Source organism: Castor canadensis, chromosome 8 (assembly GCF_047511655.1).
Source record: "Castor canadensis chromosome 8, mCasCan1.hap1v2, whole genome shotgun sequence".
NCBI classification, from domain to species: Eukaryota; Metazoa; Chordata; class Mammalia; order Rodentia; family Castoridae; genus Castor; species Castor canadensis.
The window spans coordinates 40,332,334-40,346,959 of record NC_133393.1 but is presented as its reverse complement, the minus strand read 5'-3'; positions in this window follow the sequence as shown (position 1 = coordinate 40,346,959).

Sequence of the window (14,626 nt, the reverse complement as noted above, 5' to 3'; positions counted from 1 at the left end):
TGTGCATTTCTACTGAAACAACTGGAACCTTTCGCTGCCCATGAGCTCCTGGAGGTAAGGTCTACATTAGTCATCTTTGTGTACCTGTGACCTTGTAGTAGCCAGTGTGGTTGGGTGGATGGTCAGTCCGCTGCACTGGCAAGCAAAGTAAGATGCAACCCTAAAAAGAAAGCTACTTTGTTGGTTTATGTTATGCTTGTATCAATAAAAATTAGACTCTGCAGCAATCATCAAAACAAAAAGTGCCTTAATCAAATAGATGTGTGCTTCTTTCTCACACAAAAATCTAGAAGTGCCAGGGACTCTGCTGAAGTACATCTTATTTCTCTCTCATGTGTGGCTTTCATTCCCAAGTTTACATCATGGTCAATGTGGTGTTGACAGTCCAGTCCTTAGAATCACAATCCAGGCAGTGAGAAGGTAAAAGGACAGTTTGCATGGGTATCTTGGTAGCAGATCAAAGAATACTATTCCTTTTCAATATCCATATCCTCCTGTTCAACAGAAAATCAACTTTTATTACAGCTTATTGTCACCTACTTAAAAAAAAAAAAAGCTGTATTTCCCAGCCTTCTTTGCAATGTGGCCACATAACTAGGTTCTGGACACAAAGGCATAGTATTTTCTGGGAAGTTCTTTCTTTCTAAAAGAACTGCATTGATGATCTCTGGAGTCCTAGCAGCCATTTTGAATCATAAAGACCATAAAGACAAAAGTTACAATCTAAGAATGATGAACTAATGAATTAGAAGGGAACTGAATATCTGACAACCTCATGGAGGAACCATCCCATCCCTGGAGTACCAACTCTAAACGGTTTTTATGTGAGGGAGAAATTAACTTGGAGGTTGGGGGAATGTTGCAAGGTATTTCTCCTATATAAATATGAGTTTGATCCTGATCAGTCCAGTGCACCAAAGGAACTGTCTTCCCCCTCCTGTCCATCAGTTACTCGTGGCTTCTCATCCACCTACCATGGCTGTTGCTGAATCTTCTTTCACTTTCTTAACCCTTCTCAGAGGGAGCAACAAATAAAGGATACACAACTTATAACTTTTATTTTTGCAAGCTGTATTGCAAAAATTTTTATTACAAAAAGAAATAAAATATGAAGTATCAACAATTCCCTGCACAGTTATTGTAAGAAGAAAAAAATAACTTGCAGAAGCATTTCTATCACTATGTAAAATATATGGCTGTGTTCTCAATGTACACTTGATAGGAAAGAGAACATATCTTTAGGTAAATGTGTTTTTATAGGGATTTTGTTGTTGCTATTATTGATATTTTTGGTGGTCCTGGGGTTTGAACTCAGGGCCTCATATGTGCTAGGAAGGTGCTATACTGCTTAAGCCATACCAATAGCCCTTTTTTGCTTTAGTTATTTTTCAAATAGGGTTTCATGTTTCTGCCCAGGATGACCTCAGACCACATACTCCTATATCTGCCTCCAGAGTAGCTGCGATTATAGGCATTAGCCACAGCACCTTGCCCTACATGGTTATTTATTAACTTACATACTTGACAAAAATATACTGAGCAGGAAGAAGCTACTCATTGCACTATAACATACAGCCAGATGAAGATTTCTATTTTTTTTTCTTTTTTTTTTATATTCATATGTGCATACAATGTTTGGGTCATTTCTCCCTCCTTCCCCCAGCCCCCTCTCTTACCCACCTCCCCCCTGCTCCCTCCCTTACCCCCCCAACCCCTTGCTACCAGGCAGAAACTATTTCGCCCTTATCTCTAGTTTTGTTGAAGAGAAAGTATAAGCAATAATAGGAAGGACCAAGGGTTTTTGCTAGTTGAGATAAGGATAGCTATACCGGGAGTTGACTCACATTGATTTCCTGTGCATGTGTGTTACCTTCTAAGTTAATTCTTCTTGAACTAACCTTTTCTCTAGTTCCTGGTCCCCTTCTCCTATTGGCCTCAGCTGCTTTAAAGTCAGATGAAGATTTCTTAACTGTTTGCTCTGAAATTGAATCTTTACCACAGTTAGGCAAGAAGATGACTCCATATTAATTCTCATCAGCTTCTGCAATAGAGTTCAAGACATGCCAATTATCCAAACAACGTCATAAATAAACTGGTATCAACACACCCATAAAAATTAAAAATATTTTCCAGATTAACAGTTGTCTTCTTTATAATTCTGCTGGAGTTATGCTTATCCCAACAATCTCAATTCTTACTCTATTTGTAATTGAGTTCAGAGTGCCTCCAAATAGAAGATGAAGTAGATTGTAAATTGACACCATGGGATAGATAAGATTGTGAAATTTTTATGACGATGAGATGCTAGCTTCTTTGAATCTTTCTCAAGGTGTGGTCCGATCTCTAATGGTCACTACAGAATCTGTGGACTTACAGCTCACTGCAAGGACCTGAATTCTTGACACAACTACATTTCAAGTGTATAGTGTGAATCTGGACAGTGTCATAATCTCTCCACCCTCTCTTTCCTGTTAAGTGAGAATAATACCAATTGTGAATACAGCAGCCTTCCTTACCCATGGAAGATTCCTTCCCAGACCCTCAGTTGTCACTGAAAGCCAAGGGTAGCACCACACTCTCTCTGTGTTCTGTTTTTCCCTACACATAGGTACAGTGTGATATGGATGACTCACGTCCCTAGCTGGAAGGGGCCAAACAGCATAAGATTTCATCATACTACTCAGAATGGCAAGCAACTTAAAACTTATAAATTGTTTACTTCTAGAATTTGCCATTTCACATCTTCAAATCACCATTGACTGCTGGTTTCTGAAACTGGAGCGCAAAATGGCAGATAAGGGGGAGCTACTGCAATTTGATGAGATTCAATGATATCTAATGGTAAAGAGACACACATGTATTTTTTTGTGCTGTTGGTGGTGTTCACTCATACAGACTAAACTGTCACATCAAGCATATGTGAATGAGTGGGAATATGTGGGTGCTTAATGTATACAGAATGTTTTAGAAGAAAATAAAGCAAGCTGTTTAATAGTTACTTTTGGAGATAGGCACTTATGTTTTTCCTTTATACATTTTAGGTGGTAGCCATTCGTTTTTTGGAAAAAAAAATTTTCAGTATGTAGTAATTTCACTGAGACTTTTTTCCATGATGAAATGGGAGATGGCCAAGGCAAAGGGACTTGGAAGAAGGGTGTTCTTTTAGCAACACAAAGGGGTCCTCAAAATCTACAGTGCTAAAGACTTTTCTCTGTCCTCCACATCATCCCTCTTCTGATTGATGTTCATGCTCACCTACCCCTAGCAAGAAAGCAGCCAGACTTAGAATGCAGAAGTACTCACAATTGCTTAAGGAACCTTGAGCATTCTATACAGGGCAGCTCTTGGCATGAGAATCCAGTACTAAGGCCATACCACCACACCCCTAGATCCAATCAACTAGCACCCCTATCCTTGCAGGCCCTAGCACACAAAAGCGCAAGGCTCTCACATCCCCTATTGTTTTAATGGCTGCCATTTCCCTTCTTCTTATTATTATTCTTTTTTAATCTGCTTAAGTTCCATCACCTGTTCTGAAAATACTCCAATGCGTAGACTTAAAATCCCAAAGATACTCTGAAAGTGATACACTGAACAGGTGTTAGGCCTGTGACTATCTCATAATCAATAAACCTCTCACCCTCCATCCTCCAAAAAATAAAGGCGAAAATTATTCATCTTTGTGCAAAATAAATGACTCAAATTCTGCTCACTGGACTTTCCAAGTATTCACCATGGATTGCCTTGACTGTCCCCCATCCTTTCTCATTGGTTCTAAGTTCTCCAAACCAGCCACAGATAGAGTCCCTGCCACAGTCTTATTACCACGACCCCAGTCCATGTGTCAGGCTCCCTCTGATGTCACCCAGGAGGCAGGTTAGGAGAAAATCTAAGAGAAGGCCTGAATGGTGAAGCTGTGATGCAAACAGTGGAACAATTCCCCAGAAAAAGCAAAATTAGAATCACCTTGTGACTCATCCGCTCTATTTCCAAGTATGTTCCCAGAAGAATGAAGCAGGGAATCAAAGAGATATTTCGAAATCTATCTATGTTCATGACAGTACTATTTACAATAGCTAAGAGGTGGAAGCAACCCAAGTGTCCATCAGTAGATGAATGAATAAACAAAATGTGACATATGCATATAATGGAATATTATTCCAGCTTAAGAAGGCAGAAAAATCTGACACAGGCTCCAGTATGGATGAACTTAAAGAACATTAAGTGAAATAAGCCAGTCACAAAAAGACAAACACTCTCTGATTCTACTTCTATGGGTACCTAGAGTGGTCAAATTCATAGAGAATGGAAGTAAAATGGTGGTTGCCAGGGGCTGGGGGGAAGTCTTTGTCTAATGGGTAGAGACTCTTCAGTTCTACAAGATTAAAAGAGTTCTGAAGACTGGGTGCAGGACAACTTGAACATATTTAATGCTACTGAGCTATACACTTAAAATAGTTAAAGACAGTGAATTTTATATTATGTATAAAATATGTGTATTTTATTACAACTTGAAAAGGGGGAAAGGGTTGCCAAAATCTTCTATACCCTCCCACAGAGCCAAGAGCACCAGCCCCACAGTGGTCTCTAAAGTCAATACAAGAGGCCGACTCTCATCACATTCAAATCCTGCTGTGGCAAATCCCTCCCACTCAATAAAAATCATCCCATCCCTGACCCTCGCTGGCCACAGAAGCTAAACCTCTGTGCCCTTTGTGTTGCAGAAGAGTTTTAGATATAGTGGGGTGCCCACATAAATGGAAATTTTCTAATATTCTCTTTCTTAACTTGGGTGATAATTCCATGTGTATATTCACCTAGAAATAATCCAAACCAAGCTGGGTGTTTATGATGTGTGCCCTGTTCTGTATGTAAGTTAGACTCCATGGTCAGCCTTACTTTATTGCTTGTTTGGTTCACTCAGCCTTGGGCATCTCACAGGATGACAGGTTCCCAAAGGCCCTGCAGAGCCTGGCAAAATACCAGGTTTCTATGAGGAGCTGAACCTTTGCCCATTGATACCATTGAAATTTGGAGATCCAGGGGGCATCAGAGGGAGGATGGCAGAACACAGGGCAGTGGGATAGTTTTCCAATGTCCATCTGCACCAGGCAAAAACAGGCTTTCTGATCTCAAAGCTGCAGGTCAACAGTGTAGCCATGGCAATCAGCACAGGCCCGTGGACAGAGGACACTCAGTGGCTACTGGTCCTAGGAAAGTAACCACTTTGATTTTAAAAAGACAGACAACTGTGTGTGCACACACATGAATATGCCACATCCCAAAGCCCAACTCCAGCTTCTCCATTAGAATAACTGACCAGGAGTGGTGAAGGTCAGTGCCTATTTTGAGTGGTTGTCCAAATCAAAGGCGGTGGCAAGCTCCTGTGAGCTCTGTATTCAGTCTACAGCGGACCATGTTCTAGCACAGCCAAAGTTGGGGCCAGAGCCCCCCAGCTTGAAAATGCTGGTGACTACCATTTACTTCAAGAAACACAAGGGCTGGCCCCAAAGTAGAAGGGCTGGAAGCAAAGCAGCCCCTAACAGATGAGACGAAAGCCTCAAAAGACCAGATTACAGGGGATCACTTTGAGCCACCAGCTGGAAAAGACATGGGCACTCCGACACTGAGCTGTAATGCAGTCTGATGCCCTGGAGGGTGGAGAGCAGGATGGTGCCCATTTCAGCTGTTTTCTGCACCAGCCAATAAGAGTCATGTCTGGCAAGCCTGGGTAACAGTAACCAGAGCACGGGCCCAGCTCCAGGGAAGACCGGAAGTAGCCTCCTCCTCCATAGCTGGTCCCTTTGAATGGAGGCAGCAGGGAGGCAGGGCACTAAGGGATGCAGGGGAGATGACTCAGATCTGACGCAAGCACCACAAGCGGGGTTGGGGGGGTGGACTGGTGAGCCAAATAATTCTGGAGGCAAACTGTGTTCTAGGCGTGCTACAAGGAAGTCTCACGGCTCTGGCTGAGCAGGGCAAATCTATATTTCAGTGTCAGGTGGCTTTCAGATGGAGGGTGAACCAAGATGCCCTTAGTTCTCATTTGCTTCTCTCTTCCTGGTGTTCTTTCATTTGACAAATCAAATAGAATCCCAAAGGAAAAGCATGGGGAGGCAAGAGGAGGCCTCCTTTTCAGGCAGATTTACGGCCTTCTGGATGCAGCTTGCATTTGTCAGGCCAAAATGGTTAGGGTGGGCTAACAGAGTAGAATTACAGCTTCCTATAATAGAGAAAGTTAAATAGACAAGCTCTCCTACCCCGAGGAGACCGAAGCAGAGGTCAGTGCTAGTGGCTTTGAACATGAATGGCCCTTCTCCTCCATCCCCTTTCACATGTGGCCCGGCAACAGTAGCAGACAGATGCCACACAAAGACAGACACACCTGATTAACCATGAATACAACAGCTGTCACCTCCCCCCCACAGCCGCCACTCACACCCTGGCTGTCTCTGCTTTGGGTTTTCCCTTTCTTTCAGCTAGCGTGAGGAAATTAAACCTACTATTAAAACCCAAGTTAGTGGGAGGGTGTCAGCAGCCAGGCCTTTGTTTCTCTGCTCACAGACATGTAATAGGTACCTTCTGATTTGTCCTTTCATCTAAAGAGAGTTGTGGCCTTCTGCTGAGCACTCTGCCAAACTCAAAACCTGAGACCCTGAAAAAGAGTAGGAAAGAGGAAGCTGACTCAAGCCCAGAAGAAGAAGGTGCACCTGAAGGTTTGTCTCTCTTCTTCTCTGGGGTTTTGAATTCAGGGTCTACATCATGAGCTCACTCCTCCAGCCCTTTTTTGTGATGGGTTTTTTTCAAGATAGGTTTTCTTGAACTATTTGCCCGGGTTGGCTTCAAACCGCGATCCTCCTGGTCTCTGCCTCCTGAGTCGTTAGGATTATAGGCATGAGCCACTGGCACCAGGCTCATGGTCTCTAATGAAATCCTAGGCCCACTGTAGACTTCTGCCTTCTACTAATGCCTCATAAAGATATCCCTTTCAAGATATTCAAGAGTATTTGAAATGTTAGGAAACTTAGAGTCAGATAACAGGAATCTAAGAGCCAGGTTTGCATGGTACCCTGGGATTTGTTCTAAAACACATAACTTTAGGCTCATGTTTCACCAGTTGATGAATAGTGATATACACTATCAAGTCAACCTGGAGGCCCCATCTCAGAGCAGTCAACCCTGTTCATTCTGTCAATGCCATCTCTGCAGCTCTTCCCCTAGTATCCAAATATCTCTTGCTTCACAGAGCTCACGGTTTAAGCAGAGTAAGCCTGTCTGTTTTCAGTTCTTAACTTTTCACACATGGCAAGTGAGTGGAACTTTGAATGCTGTGATCATCTGGCTGATGAGCAAGCTGTTTTCCATTTCTGGCAACAAATACTTCTGGCTTATCATGACGAGAGGAAAAGGGATGAAAATATACTCTGGTTGGATTTCGTTTATAACATTTGTCATCTTTGTAGCTTTCAAAAAAAAAACAGCTTAGAAAATTCTCTTTTAGTATTGCAGAAAATGGCAAAAGAATTGATGCCACCACTGAGATGCCAATTAAGCTACATTCATAAAATGAAGTAGGAAAGTGTGATCTTTTCATAACAAACACAATCTCTGATCAGAAAATAAGAGTAAGAGCTGGATCAGGAGTCAGGGTCTGACCCTGGTAGATATGGTGCCTATCAAAGGCACACTTCACATGTTCAACATGTCTCCCTCTCCATTCATTTGATAGGGCTTTGTTAGTTTTCTCAAACTATTTGCCTGGGTTGGCTTTGAGCCACAATCCTCCTGATCTCTGCCTCCTGAGTAGCTAGGATTACAAGCATGAGCCACTGGCACCAGGCTCATAGCCTCTAATAAAGTCCCAGGCCCACTGTAGACTTCTGCTTCTATTAATGCCTTCTATTAATGCATGAAGATATCCCATTCAAGATAGCAATACCATAATGCCAAATACCCATAGCAAATACCACAAACGGGATGATTTAACATCAGAAATTTATTCTTCATGGTACTGAGGGCTAGAAGTCCAAGATCAAGGTATTGGCAGGGTGGTCTCTTCTGAGCTCTCTCTTCTTGACTTGTAGATGGCTATCTTTTCTCTGTCTTCATGTCATCTTCCTTTTGTGTCCTAATCTTCTTTTTATAAGGACACCATTCAGAAGGGGTTAGGGCCAACTCATATGGCTTCATTTTAACTTGATTATCTCTCTAAAGACTTTATCTCCAAATACAACTGCATCAGGTTAAGACTTCAATATATAAATTTTGGAGGGGCACAATTCAGCCCCATAACACCCTCTGAGGAGCTCATTATTCAACTGAATAAACTCAGATCTCTCTCGACTCAAACACACACTCTGAATCTATGGCTGGGATCCACAAATGAAGTGAGTGTGGAATGCTCAGATGACATCCATCTTGCCATGATTCATACACAACAAAGCATGGGGAAGTGGGAAGGTTGGTAGCGTCAGTAGAAAGCAGTCTCTCATTAGGGAAGTCAGCCTCATGGATTCCAGTGGGCGTTAGAACCATGATGCCACTGTCCAGAAGAATAAAAAGATAAATGAGCAAGATCACTGCTGTGCGTCAAAGGTGCTTTGGGATACAGTTGCTCATCCCACTGACCAAGTTCATCCATTAATGTCCTTAATAAAATGGTTTTCCCCCCCCGGCCTTTAGAAATGGTAAAAAGCAAAGGGATGAATCATCAAACAAGCAAAACATTTTTCTTATCACATGTTTACCTGAGCAGAAACATGACGTCCTGCAAGAGTAAAAAGAAAGAAAAGTGGTAAGAGATGACTAACAGAGGTGACAGGTCTGATGCAAAGGAATTTGGGACAGTGTGAATTTTAAAAACAGACAAGGTTAAATGCTGACGTGAAGGTGGGTGAACACACTCCCTCAGACAAATATGGCTCAGAGAAGATTGTGAATAAGACACTCCCAAAAAAGACATGAGTGTGTAATTTACTTAATAGTTCCACCAACGTGCAGCAGTAGGTGGGGTATGACAATGCTAAATGCCCTCTGACACATATTTACAAAGGAACTGGGTGGCTTTATTCTAAGTGACAATTTCTTATTACTCTCCTCTCCAGGCTGCCTGTTTGCAGCCCTTCTAGTCACTGCTGTTCTCTCCTGGAGAAGCACTGCTTCCTCATGTGCTGGCAGTGACAGGAAACAGACAGAAGGCCAGGAGCTCATGACTCCAAAGGTCCATAGAGAGGATGTAGCTCTGCTTGGTGGTGTGTATTATGAATTTAACTACATCCTCCAAAAAAGACATGTTGAAGTTCTAACCCCCAACCCCTCTTATTTAGAAGTGGGATGTGGACAATGTAATCAGTTAAAATAAAGTCATAGTGAAATAGGGAGGGCCACAATCCAATATGACTGAAAATTCAGAGACAGAGACATATAAGAACAAGAGATGGAGGTAGGAATGATGGATCTATAATCCAAACATTGTCAGAAAAATGCCAAGTGCTTAATGAGGCAAAGAAGGATTCTCTCCTACAGGTTTCAGAGGGAGTCTAGTCTTGCCAACACCTTTGTTTCATACCTTGAGCCTCCAGATGTGGAAGAAAATAAATGTCTGTTGTCTTAAGCCTCCCAATCATGATACCTTGTAAAGGACACCATGGAGATGAACGCACCGCACATATATGATGGTGAACCCAACAAACTTTGCACCATATGCACTCCTGCTTCATGGCTTCCAAAGCAACATTCTTCAAACCCTCCACTCTCAGGAACTTGAACTTTTTCCAGTTTTTAAAAACCACCTGAAATTTTTGTTGGTCTCTCTCCCCTCTCCTCAACATGATGCACAAAGTTTCCACAGGCAAGAACTGGAGACTGGCCATCTACCTGTTCCATGGTGACTTCCTTTATAGTCTTAGCTTAACACTGAACGGTGACCTTGGCAAGTCTCCAGGCCTCTGTCTCTTCATCTATAAAATGAGGGACTTGAACTAAAGCAATTTTCACTGTGACTGCATTTTCACCAGTGCTTCAAACTCCAAGATAATGATTTAGAAAGGGATGAAAACATAGTTTCCTTCTCCCTTGTGACATTCCTAGGATCTTGTTATAAAAATGAGCTGAGAAATATTTGTTAAATAAACAGTTTTCAAGCATCAAAAAGAAAGAGAATTAACATCAATTCAAAGGACGTGCTTCTAACCATAGTCAAAGAAATCCATTAATTAAACAACCAATATTTGTTGATGCTGACTGAGAGCCTGAATATACAAATGGATAATGGATATACAAATGGATAGTGGCTGGGCTACATGTAAAATAGAGCTATGACCCAAAATCTACAGAGCCAATCCAGGAAGCCACCCTGCCATCATAAGTCAGACTTGTAACAAGTCAGACCACTGTCTATCAACCATCCAGCAAGCTGAGTAATAACCTTACAATGATTGGCCCCAAATGGCCAGAGCTTGGCTAACAACTGACAGCTTCTCTCACTTTTGTCCCTGTTTCCAACATAGAATCAACCAAAGAAAGCCAAATATGCACCCAACCAGTCATTGACTTCTAGTCAGCCCACCCCCAGCCTCACCACACCAACAGCCTCCACGGGGGCGGGGGCGCATACCTGAAGCCCTCCCACTGCTTTGCCTGCCTTTGAGTCACAGCCAAAACACAGGTATAGTGGCTGACTCTCTTGCTGCAGCAAGCTCTAAATAAACAGCTTTGCTTACTTTTTGTTGGTTGACCTTCATTTTTCTTCATACTACCAAAGGTAAGTACATTCTGTGTCAGACTCTTGGAGGGTAGGGTAAAATCCAGAGGTATAAGACATAGTTCTTGTAATTAATAAACTAAAAATCACTGAATGTGGTGACTCACACCTGTAATCCTAGCTACTCAGAAGACAAAAAATTGGGAGGATCACAGTTCAAGACCAGCGTGGGCAAAAAGTTTGGGAGACCCCCATCTCAACCAGTAAAAAACTGGGAGTGGTGGTAAGCACCTATCATCCCAACTACTCAGGAAGCATAAATAGGATTGCAGTCCAGGACAGCCAGAACATAAATGTGAGACCCTATTCAAAAAATATCTAAAGCAAAAAGGGCTGGGACAGTGGTTCTGCCTAACAAGCATAAGGCCCTGAGTTCAAAGCCCAGTACTGCCAGAAATAAATAAATTTTTAAAAATAAAAACCTTTGAATTTTAGAGCAAGTGCAGACAGCACAGAACCACCATCACAATGACTGAGCCAATAATAAAATGAATCAGGAATAATGAGTCTCAAACACAAGTTCTAGACAATGGGTATAGAAGCTTGGATGAGACAGATTAGTTTAATGGTTCAGGTATGAACTGGATTTCAGAACCCAGAAGAGAAGTGCTGTAGGCACTGTTGGGTTCCTCCTTGCTCATCAGTTACTCAAATTTAAAAGTTTGCAGGAACAGGGAAGCACTTTGGCAAGAAACTTGTTTATTCCACAACTATTATGACTGCACCTAAAGAGTAGGTGACTTATTGAGAAGGACACTCCCTTTCTTTCTAAGCCCCAAGTGAGTCAGAATCTTGCTTTAGTCATCAACTGTAGACGGAACACCCTTGCCCAGTTAGCATCTCATGTAAGCTCACCTATGTTCCTATAGCAACCTCTCTCCCCCAAATTCTTGGTCGATCTCCAAAAGCCAATCCTTATCCATGCCAAGGTTGAAAGCAACCAGGAGCCTTCCCTGATGCTGAGGTTTTAAGGTGTCCAATAAATAGAATCCCTCTTTCCTGCTTAAGTTCTAAATCAGTTAAAAAGCATAGGAATCAGAGTCAGATAGAGGGGAGAATATTGTTGTTATTTAAATTGACAAAGTCTTGGTTGGAAAGTATGATTTCAGGACTTTGGGATTATTAATATTCTACCACTCAAGTCACCCAGCCAATGACAGGTAGATGACAGAAACCTTTGCCACATGGAAATCTGTCCCTTAAAACTTAAGGCCTGAAGAAGCAGTGAATGCTTACTTCTTGCTAGGCTAAAAAGAGAAAGAGAGAGAGAGAGAGAGAGAGAGAGAGAGAGAGAGGGAGAGAGGGGTTGGGGATTTAGCTCAGTGGAAGAGCGCTTGCCTAGCAAGGGCAAGGCCCTGAGTTCGGTCCTGAGCACCGAAAAAAAAAAAAGAGAGAGAGAGAGAGAGTTGAGGCTCACATGCTCAATTGCATCTCCAGACTGAAGTTCCTCCTCCTCCAATGAAGTGAAGGACAGGATGTGGAAAGCCCAGGAGATTTACTCAATGCAAGCAGATGCCCAGTGGAAACAAGAAGAGTGAGGAATAAATGTTCCCATCTAATTCCTACAATAGGGAGGACTGTCTTTAAGGGCTGAGGTACCAAACACATACACACTCACAAGCATGCACATACAAACATACATTTGCACATACTCACAGCTCTCATTTCTGTGGTCATGCTTTATAGTTCTGGGATTCAAGACAACTCTCAAATCTGAGGGGTGTGAATGTATCCATGGAGGGACTGCCCACAGCAAGGGCTCATGCTACAGATACAGACCTATGCCTCGAAGCCTGGAGTTCTGATCCTAGTACTGGTATTAAGCAGCTGTATAGTGACTCAAGGTCATCAAGGTCATTTGTCCTCTGGGTCTTCTGCCCCAGTGATGTCCAAGTGTGTGTAAAATGGGAAAGGGTTTCTGAATAGTTCAACTCCACTTCACACAGGCATGGAGATGATTCCATGTTAAAAGAAAACACTAGTGTTGTTCTTTTAAAAACTAGAATAAATGTGAAGCAGTCTTTTGTCACCACATAGAACATTTTCAGCACCAGAGATCTCATCCAAGAACGGGCCCCATGAAAGTGAAACAGATGGGAAGGGAGGAGATTCTCTGATTGTGGCTTAAGAGTTGGGTGTTACTGACTCAATTTGGAGAGCATACAGCCAGGGGCTTAATCTACATTTGTGATTAATTTTGAAACCTGGAATAGTTCTCCTGGGGGAGCTTCATCTGAATCATTCCTCAGAAACAAGAGACCTGAACACAGGACACCCCTACTCCAAGAATTACTCATCAAAGAATGGCAAAGAAAAGGCACCAACTTTTCCTCTGGGTTTTTTGTTTTGTTTTGTTTTGTTTTCCAGTACTGGGGTTCAAACTTAAGACCTTGAGCTTGCTGGGAAAGTGCTTTACCACTTGAGCCACACACCCCCAGTCCTTTTTGCTTTTAGCTTATATTTCAGATATGGTCTTTTGCCTGAAGTCAACCTGTCATGGAATTTTTCTACCTTCACCTCCCATTCTGCAGCTTGTTGAAGAACAGGAGTTATTAGTGAACCAGTCCTTGGCTATGACATCTTTGTAATGCCACACACTACAAGCCGATGTTAGGCATACTTTGAAAAAGAAAGAAGAGAAGAAAGAGAGTGTAGGAGGGTTAGTCTTGCAAATACAGGGCAAGAGGAAAAAGAAAGGACAAACTCCAAGGCGTTTAAAGTCAGAGGAGCTACGAAGCAACTCAAAACCAGAGCTTTGTTTATTGTGGATGCACAGAGAGGCTGAGTAGGAAATATAACTGCACTTGGAAGGATGCAGAGGATTTATGCCATTCATTTTTGTCAGTAATGTTCTTATTCAATGCCCTATTTCAATCTGTCCCCGTTATTCTCTCTACTATCAGCTCCTTTCTCACACTTGCTCATTCATCACTTTCTGGGAGCCAGGCCCTATGGCAGGTGCTACAAATACCAAGAGATGAGACTTCTAAGGGAGATGGGTGGGGAGGCACTAAGACTGTGATTGTTTGCAGCACAATGTGATATGTGCTAACATGCAGATGAACAAAGAAAATGGAGAAGCCCAGAGGAGAGGTCTCTAATTTAGGGAATGAAGTTAGAGGTCACAGGAGGAGTCCTCAGTTGGTTTCCCCAAGAAACAGACTCAGATCTATGTGCAAGAGGTTCCCTGGAGAGTACTCACTTGTTAAAGGAGTGATGGGTGAAGTTGCCAGAGACCTTAGCTGATTCCACAGGGAGCTGCCTCTGATGCTGAGATGGACTTTCAGAGATGTCATTAAGACAAAGAAACCAGACCATGGTACTCTGCATAGACCACTGGCTAAATGTGGGCAGTACCACAAGGGAGGTCCTTGGCCTGCCTTGAGCAAGCCTGCTCCCTTGAGCCTAGGACAATTCTCAGGGGGAGATTTATCCGTGAGCCAGCAGCAGACAATGCCCCTATGTGGAGGCCACGAGCTCGTCAAGCCTGGCTGTATGGCAGCACACTGCAGCATCCTCTACAGGGCCTTTACAAAAGACAGGAGAGCTGAGCTGCCCTTGGAGTATGCAAATACTGACAACATGAACAAAGATCCCTACGCTGAAAGAACTGAGATGAGACCTTCACAGAGCATTTAGCATCAGCACTGCTAGATGGCAGGACAAGAAGAGTAGAGAAAGATGAGCCAGGGAACTGGGCAGCCAGACCCATTAAGAACTCCACTATTTATAGGCTAAAGGTCTTGATTTTATCTTGAGAAATGAAGGCAAAGCCAGTGAAGGATTTTCAATATAATTTAAAATTATTTTCCAATTTATACCAATCAACTTTGAAAAATGAATTAAGCACAAAGAAGAAAATAA